The sequence below is a fragment of the Homalodisca vitripennis genome, chromosome 1 (genome assembly GCF_021130785.1).
Source record: "Homalodisca vitripennis isolate AUS2020 chromosome 1, UT_GWSS_2.1, whole genome shotgun sequence".
In the NCBI taxonomy this organism is placed as follows: domain Eukaryota; kingdom Metazoa; phylum Arthropoda; class Insecta; order Hemiptera; family Cicadellidae; genus Homalodisca; species Homalodisca vitripennis.
In genome coordinates this window covers 152247765-152263851 of record NC_060207.1, presented here as the reverse complement: position 1 = coordinate 152263851, position 16087 = coordinate 152247765, and the positions used below count along the sequence as shown (strand labels likewise).

Here is a 16087-nt window from a genome sequence, read left to right as displayed (position 1 = left end):
TATTTTACTTCTTAGCACACCTGGCTTCTGGATAACGTGACCTAATAGCTCTCATCCTCTGGGAAAAAATAATTAGCCTCTGATTGATACAAATAAAATATAACTTTCCAGTCTGTATTTTTTTATGGCTCTGAGCCTTTTAGAACATACTGTACATGAGAGCTCTTATCCTGTAAGTGAGCCAGGTTTCGGAGTGTTCCTTGTTTAAAAAAAGATTCCCGGTCTGTAATTGCCTCTATGCTGTGGGAGCTTCTAGTTTTCTGTAGATTAAAGCTTTTACCTCGTCCTACGTGAGCACTTGACTTGACAGCTTGTTCACTGGGAACTTATATACTCAGGAAGATGTCAAAGTCTTGTGCATGGATGCTCAACAACTTTAAATTATTGCTCATAGACTATGTGAACACTAGGCCACTGACAGCACTTGGTCCCTGAAAGCTTCTAGTCTGTTTTCGGTACACCTGAGTATCTGTCAACATTAGTTTATCTGCTAATATTCCGCAGTTAATATATTAACATCTAAACTTAAAAGGAAACAGAAATGAGTATATTTCTGAGATATAAAAGCATTATATAAGTATACTACGTAATGCATCTTGATTATTAATTCTATCACTTACAAATGTCTTATGTCCAAAATAGTAAGAAGTTCATGTTCCTTATTTTCTGGTAAGTTTTGGTAAGAAACATCCAATTAATTCTGATTTTAAAAATTAAAATCCACACCTATAACACGTGGTGGAATTTTCTTTAACTGGGACAATAATACCTGTTGATTTATAAAATAATATTAAACCAGCATTAATACATACAGGGTAAAACTTGAACCAAGCAAGTAATATGTGATGTTCCTAAATATTAAAATACCTCCTGGGCTATTATTAAGTTTAACCTATGCAGAACTTCTCTGTGGAGCAATATTGTATTGATATGCCAATATAAAATTGATAAAGTGAGCTTATTTAAATATTCACCACAACTGTGAACACAGAACAGGGCCTCGACCAACTCGCTGTGCGGCATATTTTATGGCGCCTGGTCACTGCACAGCGCTGACAGCAGTGCTGAATTATATAATAAGTTTCACAGTAAAATATTGATTAGATAATTTATTAAATATTTAAAGAAAACATATATTTAATTATACTAAATTTAATTATACATTTTTATTTTCAATTTTTATTTTTACAAAGTAGCCTAAATAGAGTTTTTACAGTTTTAATATAGTTTTGCTGAGGCAAATGAAATGAAAATTATTTAGAATTGTTAATGACATAATGTTGCAAAATATTAGCAGAATAAGAATAAAATCTGTCCACGTATTTTATAATTGACAGTTTTGAAATGGAAATTTGAAACATTTCCCTCCCAGTGGTATTTGGTTACTCTTTGAATATTTTTAATAGGGATATTATTTTAGGTTGTCTATACAATGAACTAAAAAGCTTAATGTTATTAAATGCCTGAAACTTTAATATGATTATACGTACAGGTTATATAATTTGGAATATTCAGAAAAACAAGAAGCCGGCACTACTTTTATGTACTACAAAGTATAATGAGCTAGTACCTCACAGAACAATTACTTGTATAAACGTGTATCTAACTAACTAAGCGTTCAGCGTTGTGTCATTTAATTTAATTTGTAATTATAGCACGTATCGTTTATCCTATGGCCGAAAGGGAGGGCTGTAATTCTCTAATACATATGGAATAATTTGGTGGTATCGTATTTACGTAAAGACCAGTAAACAGCGGACATTTGATATTCTGCCCTCGCGCACAATACACGCTTTGTAGATCCAGTTACTCTTTAAATTGGCATTGTTATTCTGAATCTTTTGTCCCCTTCCACCTTTACATGGATTATTTAACTTTAACTATTTTTGTAAAAGAGTTGCAATCAATATATCTGAAACTGCTTTAATTAAAAAATTGTTTCGTTAAAGTTTTGAGGGTCAATTTATAAACGAACATTAGACAAACTGTGTGATTAAATAATCTAAACAGGGTTAAAATATTATACATTATTCTTGTACAGTATTCTGAGTTTTAATCGATTCAATTGTAGATTGGTCTGTACAAATGCAAAAGCGCAGCAGAAATTTACAAATGGTTTGTGAATGCAGTGGAAGTTAATTTAAAGCATCGACACTTCACGAAAACCGTTCATGCCACTAATTATTATTTAATGTTGACCTAATACACGAAGCCCAAGAATGTAAATCAGGCAAAGCCGCTAACTAAAATGTGAGGCAAGAATAAGTAAACTTCATATCAGTGAAACGTTTCTAAACATTTACTGGAACAGTTAGAAGGCAATATATATAATGTTCTAATAAAGGTTGTATACGATTTTGTAAATATAGCAATAGTCGGGCAAACAGGAACATAATTCTTCTTGATAATAAACGTGCGAAAATAGTAGAATCAATGGCGGAATATTTAAAACTGCATAACTAATTTATAAACAAATCTTGCTCCAAATCCTATTTGGGGGTGTATATGAGTGGAGATATTTTAGTATTAGGACTGTTGTTTTATTCTATCCTTGTTACTGATGTAATTTCGATTATTGACGTAATAAGTTTTCGTTCAAATGTTGTAACTGTGTGAACCTTTGTAATATAGAAACATTTTAGCAACCAACTCAAACTCATAAGTAAATCAAATAAATGTGCTAATAACTATATAAGGTGAATTTTTATCCTTGTAACGGCCACCCTGTCACATTGCCTGACTGGTTACAGTTACATAACCTCTAGTGTTGACATACGCACTCCCAAACCAATTACATATCGGATCACGTTGAGCCTCATGTGTGACTAGTCCCCAAGAGCTCTGCTCACGGCCTTTGTCCACTGGGGACTATGTGTAATCAATTACCGATTCAGTTCCATAGTACCTTACAACATAAACTGTCGCATTGCCTGACTGGTTACAGTAACATAACCTCTAGTGTTGGCATTCACACTCCCAAACCAATTACATATCGGATCACGTTGAGCTTCATGTGTGACTAGTCCCCAAGAGCTCTGCTCACGGCCTTTGTGCCACAGGGGTACTATGTGTAATCAATTACCGATTCAGTTCCATCGTACCTTACAACATAAACTGTTGCATTGCCTGACAGGTTAACAGTAACATAACCTCTAGTGTTGGCATTCACACTCCCAAACCAATTACATATCGGATCACGTTGAGCCTCATGTGTGACTAGTCCCCAAGAGCTCTGCTCACGGCCTTTGTCCACTGGGGACTGTGTGTAATCAATTACCGATTCAGTTCCATAGTACCTTACAACATAAACTGTTGCATTGCCTGACAGGTAACAGTAACATAACCTCTAGTGTTGGCATTCACACTCCCAAACCAATTACATATCGGATCACGTTGAGCTTCATGTGTGACTAGTCCCCCAGAGCTCTGCTCACGGCCTTTGTCCACTGGGGACTATGTGTAATCAATTACCGATTCAGTTCCATAGTACCTTACAACATAAACTGTCGCATTGCCTGACTGGTTACAGTAACATAACCTCTATTGTTGACATTCACACTCCCAAACCAATTGCATAGCTGATCGCGTTAAGCCTCACGTGTGACTAGGCCCCTAGAGCTCTCCTCACGGCCTATGCCCAATGGGGACGGTGTGTAATCAATTACTGATTCAGTTTATAGTGCCTTACAACATAAACTGTTCCATTGTCTGACTGGTTATAGTATTAAAATATAAAATAGCTTTGCGATGTTAATTTCTAGTTCGAAAAAATAACCTTAGATGTTAAAAATGTAAGTTTGTGAATTGATGTTTGTACATGGTACTGGCTTAGAACCTTGTTATTTTCTACAGTGTTTCAGCTCTTGTATACACATTGGTTTATTTGTTATAAATCACATGGAATATTCGTTTCAACGATATGATGTATTTGTATAACTGTGTGTAACCCACTCACTTACCTATTAGATTAATCAAAAACTAACTTTAAGAATAAGCATTCCAGTATGGGTATTTTATAAGTAATTTTGTCTTTTAAAGTTAGCTTACATACAAGGTATTATAATTATATTGTCGTTATTGTTCAGTCACAAACATATAGTTCTCAAAATTATTTAATACAAATCACATTATTGTACAATTTATTATCTATTCATAAAATTAGATTTTTGAATTTATACTAATTAATCCGTATTATTTTTATGGAACTTATTATTAAATGGTTAATTTTACAATCTATATTTACGTAGATAAATTTTATTTATGTCATATATTAATTTTAATTAAAATAATAATTTATTATTATAATTTATTTAATGTTATTAAATATTATGTTATTATGTTATTAAATTTATTTAATGTTATTAAATAAATTATATTATTTAAAAGATTTAATATAAACCAATAGTATATTATTTTGTAATCTCAATAATTAAATAGAAATGTTAATGCTCACACATAAACAGAAATATATCGAAATACGTAACTGTATTAATAAAATATTTAAGCAGTATAATCCCCATCAATACAAGTTTCCTGTATATTTTAACACCGTTGACACCGGATACTATGTTTGAACAAACATGACATGCCTTTGTAACTTGAGCTATGATTTCAATAGACCTTATGTGCAGGGTTTTGCTCTTCAAAAGTTGTTTTGATAATTAGGATTTAACCTTTGCATGTAACTAACTGGCTGTTACGATCGTATACGCATACATTATTCCGTAATATATATTTAAAGAAAAATGTATTTCTTGGACTAATGGAATTTCCGTCTACGTGGAATTCAAGAGTAACGACTTCTCCCCCTAACACTATTACAGAAATTAAGAATGCCTAGAATACCATATGGCCATAACCGGATAATATAATATAAACGTGCCATACCAAGTTATTGATTACTAAATTCCTTTTCAATTAAGAACCTTTGGCCATGCAGCCACTTGGATATGAACTGGAATCTATGTTCGTCCAATAGATCTTATTGCACTATACAAGACACGGAATATAAAGACATCGAACTTTTCATTATAGGGTGAGAAGATTCAATGCAACCTAGGCCATTTCAATTAATGGTATTTTGAGTCATTATCAAAAGCAATTTCGTTTTGTTCCAGTGAGCCTTAAAATACGTTAACTCAAAAAGGCATACTCTTGAATACATCGTAGAGTACTTCAACCATAAATTTTTAATATTGTTTATGGATAATTAACAGATATCAGCCACCGGGCGCCTATGGTACCTGCCATGTTGCCCTAAGGCTTGAACAACGAGTCGTCAAACATTATGAAGTGTCTAACTGGATAACAAAAAAATATCTAATATGTATGTTTAAAAGCAGTCATTTTTCACTTGATGCCATTCTTAGAAATCAACATCCCTGCAATCCTGTCTGTCCCTGGCCGAAATTAGAAAGACCCTGACTTCAGGAAGATTTATCATTAGTGACCTATAATCAGTGCTATATCTCCATGTAACATATGCAGGTTATAGTATACCACATCACACGTCACGTATCAGGTTTTGCTGAGGTTGAGTGCAAGTTTCTCGTTTATAGCTCATTTCATTTTGAAACTAAGAAACAAGTTTTAGGTCTTTTTTGTGTAGTCTAAAATCACAGATAAACGTATTATGTCAGAAATATAAGACCCATTTCCAGATGCCTACTAGGAAAATACGCTATCTATATATGATATATATTTTTGAATTTTAATACGGATTTAAAAGAATAGAAATATTTAAGAAATTGTTGTGTAAAAGCTAGAATCAGATTAATTAAACTCCAAGCACCGTACGTTGTTTTGCCGTGACAATATCTGACTATGGGCGATTCACGCGTGAATTCACATACAATACCCTCCCCCCTTGCCGTCACTAGAGAACCAATTACATATCGAACCCTGTGGTGCTCCAGGTGTGACCCGTCCCACGGGATATTTGGTCACCAGCTTTTGTTCCATGCGATGTAATTTACCTGAATATTGTAATGTTTTACATATATTTAATTATAATGAGAAAACATGTATGTGTCATTAGATGTTGACTCTACCTTTTGTAATGGAAGGGTATACATTAAATAAGACAACTTTTATTATATATGTTTTATGTTATAACTGTGCCCAATAATTTATTTATTAAGATAGAGCAAATCAAACGTTTACATATGTATCTGTGCGGAAACATTCTATATTCATTTAAGAGTTGATTGTTTATACGTTTATTCATAAATTGACATAAACAGTTTTTGATACCATAGATTCAAAAAACTTAATAAATATAATTACAAATATTTAATTAAATCTAAAGTTATAGAACTAAAAGTTTTAGGTATACAATAGTTTTAGGTTTCAAAATCTGGTATAGAGGTAAGTGTTGACTTAGATGACAATATTCTTATCTATTCAAAAAGGCTATGTCAACGTACATTATATATGATTGTATATTGCATATGTTAGCAAAAAATATATTTGATTATATGTATTATCGAGCTCATTTATTTATCTAAATTAATTTAATTACTGCAGGTGAAAAAAATTAGAAAACGTTATTTAATTTTTACAATTACTTAACCATTCAATGTTGTTCGACGTCACATAGTATTATTTTCAAGCTATATTTACCATGAGTAACATTAAGCTTTTAGAAATTGAGAATCGTTGTTCCCTGTTTCAATGGAAAAGCGTACAAAACTTTAATATTAGAAATTTATGTTGCAGTCGGTAGTGTAATCGTTGCTCTAGATAGGGATATTATACAAGTTCTTCTAATTACAGACTTGTAGGATTTATGGATAAGTTCCGTGAGATAACACATTAGTCCAGAGTTTTCTCAGATTTCATTACAATCTCAGTCACGGCGAAGCACGGCGTGCTTCACTTCAAGGTTATTCATTGCCAAGTTTTAACAGATAATATTTTCTTTATGTAAGTAATATCCCAATATTTATGTCATATACTATGAAGTGAACATGAGTAGATGTACTGATATTATATATTTTTAAACTTTGCCTGAACCTTTTCTTTTGTATGAATGTATCCCAACTGAACAAATAATAAAATAATCATGTTCGGACATTTGACAACGTTCATTGATACAAACAAACTTTTAGATTAAAGTTTTCGTAACGAATTGTTACTGATGTCTTTTGTATCACTGAGCGATGGCAAATATCCGGAAAAAATCATGTTTTCTTCACAAATCCTTCCATTGTTAAAAATAAACGGAAACAATGTCCAACTAAACTGTTTGTATGAGGCCTCGAAACTTATTTGGTCCGTTTCCTTGACATTGAGATACGGCCAGCCTACAGGGGCAAATAACACACAATATGGGAACAATGATACAATGAACCGTTATTAACAACACTGAGTCCGAAAAAACAAATGAACGTAGCAAGCCCATGACCGTTGCAAAAGCTACACAAAATAACGTACCATACACTGATGATAAATAACTTGAAATTATCCTGAAGAATACTTTACACAAAATAACGCACCATACACTGATGATAAATAACTTGAAATTATCCTGAAGAATACTTTACACAAAATAACGCACCATACACTGATGATAAATAACTTGAAATTATCCTGAAGAATACTTTACACAAAATAACGTACCATACACTGATGATAAATAACTTGAAATTATCCTGAAGAATACTTTACACAAAATAACGCACCATACACTGATGATAAATAACTTGAAATTATCCTGAAGAATACTTTACACAAAATAACGTACCATACACTGATGATAAATAACTTGAAATTATCCTGAAGAATACTTTACACAAAATAACGCACCATACACTGATGATAAATAACTTGAAATTATCCTGAAGAATACTTTACACAAAATAACGCACCATACACTGATGATAAATAACTTGAAAATTATCCTGAAGAATACTTTACACAAAATAACGTACCATACACTGATGATAAATAACTTGAAATTATCCTGAAGAATACTTTACACAAAATAACGTACCATACACTGATGATAAATAACTTGAAATTATCCTGAAGAATACTTTACACAAAATAACGCACCATACACTGATGATAAATAACTTGAAATTATCCTGAAGAATACTTTACACAAAATAACGCACCATACACTGATGATAAATAACTTGAAATTATCCTGAAGAATACTTTACACAAAATAACGCACCATACACTGATGATAAATAACTTGAAATTATCCTGAAGAATACTTTACACAAAATAACGCACCATACACTGATGATAAATAACTTGAAATTATCCTGAAGAATACTTCACCTTTAAAGAAACTTATTCGGAGTGTGCGTTTTGATTGACATCATACATTTACTTAGTTACATATTTATTACCTGAGCGTAATAAATTATATACTAATCTATTTTTTTTGACCTTAAGCAACGAATGTATGGACTACCATATTTATTGTAGCCTCATAAGAAATACATTTTACACGTTTAAAGCCATAGTTATGGAAGACGTCTAATTTTAAATATATAACTAACACGCATTCAACAATTTAGCTTCATTAATATTTTATATTGGTTTAAAAAACTTTTAACTTTCCTGTACTGTTTAATTAAATACAAAGCATAAGAAAAAGTATTGTTTAGATACGTAGTAGTAGTAATGTAATTATACTTCCAAAACAATGGGTGTAAAATTGTTTGAGAATTAATAATATGTTGTAGAATATAATAATATGTCTCTTTTATTGTATTTTTCTGCAGTGACGAATCTCAGTTTTTGAGGAACCCACCACCATCATATAATATGCATCTCGACATTTGATGATACCAACCACGGTAACTAGAACAAGACGGTAGCGCTCACGAGGTGGATGCGCAGTAGATCGCCGGGCAGATGACGTCACGCGGACCGACCGCCCTGCACTAGACACAGCGCTCTAGTGTTGTTAGTTGTTTCTAGTGCGGTCTTTCGCCACGACGGTTGTGTTTGTAGTTTCGGACTGTTTTTACTGAGTTTTATTGATAGACTGAGTATTTTCCTCTCTTTAAAATGCTGTGTTGTGCCGTTGCCGGTTGTACAAACCATTCGGATAATGCGAGGAAACTGTCATTTCACGTTTTTTCCAAAGGACAAAGACTTCACAAACAATGGCAGTATTTTTGCAAACAAAAAGATGAATTCAACAGTAAAACAGCCCGAATTTGCTCGGAACATTTCTTGGAAAGTGATTATGAAAGAGATTTGAAATCGGAATTATTAGGCCTACCACCCAGACGTAAACTGAAAGAATCCTCTGTACCAATACAAAGAAAATACCAACAGTTCCAACTTCAACCGACAGTTTGGGATCCATTGAAAGACAAATTCGTGCAGATAAACGTAATTGTAAGAAAACTGTAAAATCGTTCATAGAAAATTCGGCAGAAGAAAGAAGCAGCGAAATTAATTACAGGAGCCTTAGACGAACTAGAGTCTGAAAATCAACATTTATATAATAATGACGTGCAGAACATCCAATTAATAAACGAAAACAAAGAGCTAAAAGAAAAAATCATTTAATTAACAGAACAACTAAAATGTGCCCAACAAGTTGTAACTAAATTAAAACATTATTTAATGAAATATGAACAGCTATTTTCTAAAAGTCAACAACAAAAACTTTTAAAAACAAAATGTGCAAATTGGTCTAGTGAAGATGTTGTAAAAGCTGTCACGATTAGGTGTATTTAAAAAAAGCATTTGCGTATGTTAAAGATACTTTAAAATACCCCTTACCAAGCTAGGCTACTATAGGAAGACGGTTGTCACAGTTCTCTACTCCTCCTGGATTTTTAGATATAAGTTTAAATTTAATCAAAGGACAATCGGCAGTTTTGAGTGATGATTTTCACAAAGACGTTGTTATGTGCTTTGACGAGATGAAGATAAAATCCGATGTTTACTACGACGCCGCTCAAGACATGTTTAGAAGCCAAGTAATTATTATTAGAAGCCTAAGTAGTAATTGGAAATTCGACCAAAGTATAACGGTTGAACTATTTTTTGAATGTGTCAAGTTGATTGAAGAGTCAGGGTTTCGTATACGTAACCGAAGGTTATAAATATTTACTGTCATTGAAGTGTAATCGAGATGTTCTGGAGTCGTATTTTTCACTAATTAGAGGATTTGGGAAATTTTACGACCACCCTCACCCCACAGCGGTGACACATAGAATAAAATACCTGTTATTCAGCAAAAGTGCGTGTGACATATTATAAACAGGCAATTGTATTGCTGAGCAGTGTGAAACGTTAAGTGTGGACGTTCTTAAAAATATAGACTTGGCAGAACCAGTACTAGATTGTGAAAATACAGACTTGACAGAAGGCAAGTTGGAAGCGAACGATATCTATAATGAAGAATTTATTTCCATTGCAGAATCACTTATTGAAAAGTTGACTGAAATAACTAATAATAAACTAGTTTACCCTGAAGAGAACACAGATTTAATCAAAATGTTAGCTGGTTATGTAGCATACCGTTTTAATAAAAAAGGCCTTAAGAGTGATTTTCAATATGGAGAAAGAACTGAAAACTCAAAACAATTCTGACTGGGTTTCGGTTTTGTCAAGGGGCGTTGTAATAAATCCGTCACCAAAATGGTTAAGCATTGTTTTAGAATTTGAAAAATATTTCCAACGATTTCACGGTGATAGCTTAAATCAAAGTGATGAAGAAGCTGATCGGTATAATCAAAGGAAAGTTCTGTGATGTGGACGATTTTGCTATTGCAACATATGTTAGAACGCGATCCTTTATAAGAATGAATGAAGTAAACAAGAAGAAAGAACTCAAAAGAGCAATGAAGAAAGACGAAACTTCTGACACTGCGAGAAAAAATCAAAGAAGATGAACAAAATAAAGAATTAATTGATGTAATGATTTACGTCAAACACAAGGCACTATTGTTCAATTATTTTATTTTTGTAACATTTATAAATGATTAACTTAAATATATATTAATTACGTGTGCTTGTTCAGAATCCTTTTAAAAGTCTATTATTAAATTGGTCTTTACAACTGTTTTGACATTTTATTTTATTCAATGTTTTATAGTGTATGTAGAAGATTTTTTCAATAATAAAATACTGTATATGAAAAAATTTCATTTAACGTAATTATTATTAAACCCCTGAACCTTTACGGAAGATTTGAAATGAAAAAAAAAAAATTAAAGTTTGATTGTACTTGTAAAATACTTAAAAATTTTAAAATCAATTACCCTAAGTAGTTCTTCATTAGTGTTCACTACCTTAGCCTACAAAACTTAATAAAATAACTAATTTCAAAACAAATTTCTTGACATGTGAATCAGTGTCAGTAAAATAATAATAGTCTAAGTAAGGTAACACGAAAAAGCCAACCATAAGGTTGGTAAAATCGCTCCTTGTTAGGGTTAGAGCAGAGGAGCTAGGCATACATAGTGGACGATGGGGGCCGGCAAGGTGCAGATGACGTCACGGGCCTCACAGCTAGATGCGCGTGAGCTCTACCGTCTAGTTCTAGCAACGAACTATACTACTGGAACGCGCGCTGGGCTACAGAACCGGGCCGAAATCCGGGGTTGCGTCTGACGTTTGCAGGCGCTCGGGAGTGGGCAAGAACACGCTCCGCGTACAAGCAGGCTATGCAGTTTTGCTTTCGCGGCATTTTAAAATCGCCCTGTAGCCTCTAATATGATTAAATTTTACAACATAATTTTCTAACATCTGTTGTTACACAGCGTTTTTTCTTAAGCATTTGAGGTGTATGTTAAATTACTATAAACATAACCTGTAATTGTTATCAAATTACCGTAGGCTACGGACAGTAACTAACACAACAGGAACCAGATATAGTCTAGGTAAAATAGTAGGCTACATGTTTTCTTATTACTTGTGGTATATTTCAATTCATGTCACAAACAATTCACAAACATGATAAAACTTAGTCTAAGTGTTGGAAAACAAAATCATTTTATTAAGTTTTTGTCTTATGCCCAAGTTAGATTTCTTCGTCACATGCAAGGTTTTTTTGTTTTGCAATGTGATGAGATATTATTTTCAAAAAACAATTGAGTTACAGATTTTATTAACAATAATTCATGGCTTCCAGTAAATTCATCGTTACTTAAATGTCCTTTGAATACACTACCTGTTAAATGGTTACAAACTCTCATTGTTAAATTTACAGTAGTCAAATTAGTCTCAGATAGCTTGAGCAAATAGGGCATATTTAACAACCTTTAATACATCCTCACTTGATCTGATTAATTTGCCCTTAGATTTTAAAATCAGTAAGGCGTGTATATGTTCTAAGATCAGAATCATTAGCATGGAGTACATAACAACAATCTTTACATTTGATTTGTTTCTCCATTCGTCTAAACAATGACTCCACAGATATAATACAAGATTTCATCCTTAAAAACTAGAGTCATCATAATTTTCCATTACACATATGGCGCTCTCAATTTCACTCTCGTCATCTATGTCATCTACAACACATAAACCATGGCCTAACTCAAGAAGGCCTAAGTGTGAGTTGGGGTCAAACTCAAGACAGTTGGAATTTTCAGATGCCCTGACACTGTTCCTAAACATTAGTTGCCTTACTGCCCAAGTAAACTGTTTTGTATTAGGATTGTCATTATTCCCCACCCCTACTTCTAATACAGGAGAAAAATAATAATTCCAGGTGGTCTTGACTAAATTTGTATGACAACAAGTATTTAAAATCCTCTAAAACTAACAATCTGTCTCTTAAATATACAAAAACTCTTAATATTACTTAGAAAACCTAAAGCGAACGTCTTCCTTGCATGATTTAAAATTGATTGTCCTCCAATTTTTAAGTTTGACAAATAGTTGTCTGCTTTTTTTAAGCATTAAATCATCATTTGCTTTGTTTTCTAGTTTCATCGGGCCCTTGTAGCCTCTTCCAAATGGATCCCTACTGTTCATAAAATCGAAAAGATTGTCAACTATTCTTAAAAATTCTACAGTTTGCTAGACAATCTGAATCTGAGAACTGTGGATGTTCTTTAATGTTCAAATATTGTAAAGCGTCTGCTACGCTGGAACTAATAGTCTGTGCAGCTACCTTTACATTCATTTTTCTATTTTTGTAGAAAAACATGTTTGTCTGATAATTTGTTACACATTTTCAGACCTAGCTTGTTCTGTAAATTATTAAGATCCTCTATATACTTAAAAACAAATTCTCCCTGACTCGGAGTCTATAACCTTTTATGTCCGCTAGTGCATTTCTTGCTAGTTTTAACATGTGTGGAGGATCCAAAATGGCACAAATATCGTAAATTCATAGTATCGAGTTTGAAAAATGGCGCTTTCAGGGAACTTACAACCTAAATGTTTCAATGCGCTAAGATTCGTGCTGGTTCCGTCAAAGGTCACGCTCTGTACATTAACGCCCACTTCACTTAGTTTAACTATAGCCACTTTAATTAGCTGCGACAGAAAAACTGATGAAGTTTTATTTACATAAAAATTACCCTACGATACATTTAAAGTGGCCTCTCAAAGAAACAATTTGAAAATACTAAAGCTTCTGTAGCAATCTCCTCGTTGTTGTCTATTTTGAATCCTCCAACATCTACATATCCTACATTTTTCCCTAGTTGCTCGTCATAAACTATCTGCTTTCTAATGCTCATGGAATCGAATACCAAACTTACATTTCTTAGGTGCTCCTGTTCCTTAACATTATGTCTTAAATACATGAATACCTCCTCCAAAAACCCTGGACAACAATTAAATTTTGAAATCCATTTTCTTAATGTGGCAGGATGTGGTAAAATTAAATTTGAAGCCCGCAAGTATCTATAAGCTTTTGGTGAATAAAAATATAGTGTTAAGGCAAACTCCTTAACACTTTCTGTGAAAGTATGTTTGTTTTTACTTTTTCCTTTGTTTTTCAGGCTACTCAACAATAACTCGAAAGGCAACCCTGTAAAGTTGTTTTCTACAATTTCGATTAACGAATCTGGTGCTTTAAATTTGTTTTCAAATTTGAAATCAATTCTTTCATTGGACCTTAATTTACAGTCCCTTCTTTTTAAATTTTTGCTTTAGAGCTTTAACCTTCCGGCGCAATAGCACTTTTCTGGGAGATAGAGATGTGGATGGTGATGCAGTTTTCCGCTTATCCTAGAATCATTAGCATTGAATTAATTACAACAATTAAAATTATTGTAATTATCATTCGTGAATTTATTAAAAATTATTAACCCAAACTTATTAAAAAAAAACATTTGTATAAGAACCCCACTCCAATTCATGAGACATTTTTATCTAGCAGCATCCTCTAAAAAAAAACCTTTTACGTGATGTCCGTGTCTATGTCTACCAACGAAACTATACTACAGCTTACCGGTGTTTGATGTAGGCCAACTGTTGATTTTTGCTCGTTTGGTGTGGAAACTGACTGGTGTGTTCCAACGGCAGCAGCAGAACCTCAAAAAATACAACAAAAATGCTGTTAGATTAAACCTGCGTTGAATATAGCCCTATCGCAGCAAAATTGCAGACAATAAAAAACAATAGAACATTATAACTGAGGTTTGCGGCAACAAGGCTGGCTTAAAATTTGTTTATAGTTTTATATCAAATAAAAAATACTTACAATAGTATTAATAGAATAATAACAATTTAATATAATGATTTTATGTTTTTTAACACTGTGCAGGGGAGCAAAAGTAGTTTTTACGTTCTTTTAAAAATTATGTTTATCATATTACACATTTGCTTTTTGATTCTGACAACACAAATAATTATGTTAAACTTACCGATGACATAGACGTGTTGGCTTCAAATCGAAGATCTGCACTAGGTGGCTGAATAGGTACGGGTAACTTCTTTTTGATGACAACCCTCCTCCTCTGTTTTTTTGGCGGTGGTTGGATATTTGATGGAAAGTCAAACAATGTCGGAATTGCTTCATTTTTTAGTCTTTTCTTAGTTGTGTTTGGTAAAACTAAATGAAAATCGTCTTCTTTGAAATGTTTACCACACAGAACAGTATGTTTTGTTGGTTTGAATTTCTTTCTTTTCAATGCAATAATCCATTTTTTTAAAAGTTTGTCATCATCCAACGGAAAGCTAAAACATAAAAAGTCTGTATAATTTACTGAAAAAATCAAAACATAACAATAATTCTGAAGTACATAAAACAAATGTTTTAGTTTCGTACTGGATTGGAATTTGGTGCATAGTGTAAAAAGGCTAAAATCTACTTTAAGAATAGATAGGCTAACTTGGAACAACTCTCTTGAGTAATTGGATTTTTAAATTGTTTACAGAAATATCAAATTATAGTTTTAAAAATATAAAAATATATTTTGACTAGCGGATAATCAGTCTTACACATAATTATTTATTTATATACCATCAACAGTCGTACTTACTGAACTATTTCTGTTAGGTCCTAATAATCTTGCAAGTTTATGAAACAAGTATAAAATAACAACATATCATGTTACAATTTATAATTGCTAAATGTATTACTATGGTTTAAAAATGTTAAGTCCTTACTTGTGAAAGAAGTGTTGCAGCCTTTACTCCATCTCGAAGTACAGTTGTACGCAGCACAACTCTTTACCATTGTTAAAAAGCAATCTCGAATATAAAACAAATTTGTAACTCTTAAAAACACCTATTAAAACGATTAAAATAATAATTGACTTTTAAAACGATTAAAAATAACAATTGACCTTCTCGTAGCAGACGTTGAGACAGACTGAAGTAAAGTATGTCCAATGATGAGTTCGTGTTGTGACATGAAAAGTTCATGTTGTGACATGTAAAAGCGGGTTACCTGTGTAGTCGATTAGTGCGGTTGAGTTCTTGCCCACTCCGAGCGCCTGCAAGTCTATGGATACTCCCGCAGCACACGGCTGTGTGTGCCCGGAAAACATAGTACAGGGCTTATGGACAGCGCGCGTTCAGTAGTATAGTTCGTTGAGTTCTAGTTACCGTGATACCAACGGCGTTAGATGTCAGCGGCTAATTTTAAGTTGAATTTGTTATCCACTTAATGGCTGATTAACAAATAGAAAAAGTACAGCGGATA

At 32.9% G+C, this 16087-nt stretch overlaps 1 long non-coding RNA gene across 1 annotated transcript; it reads right to left on the bottom strand.

Moving 5' to 3' along the window:
* Window positions 1–14077: 14077 nt before the first annotated feature.
* Window positions 14078–14448, bottom strand: LOC124373952. Its single transcript, XR_006923488.1, has 2 exons — window positions 14390–14448; window positions 14078–14166 (listed from the first exon to the last, which is right to left on the bottom strand). It is a non-coding gene; the product is annotated as an uncharacterized LOC124373952 (long non-coding RNA).
* Between the last annotated feature and the right edge of the window lie 1639 nt (window positions 14449–16087).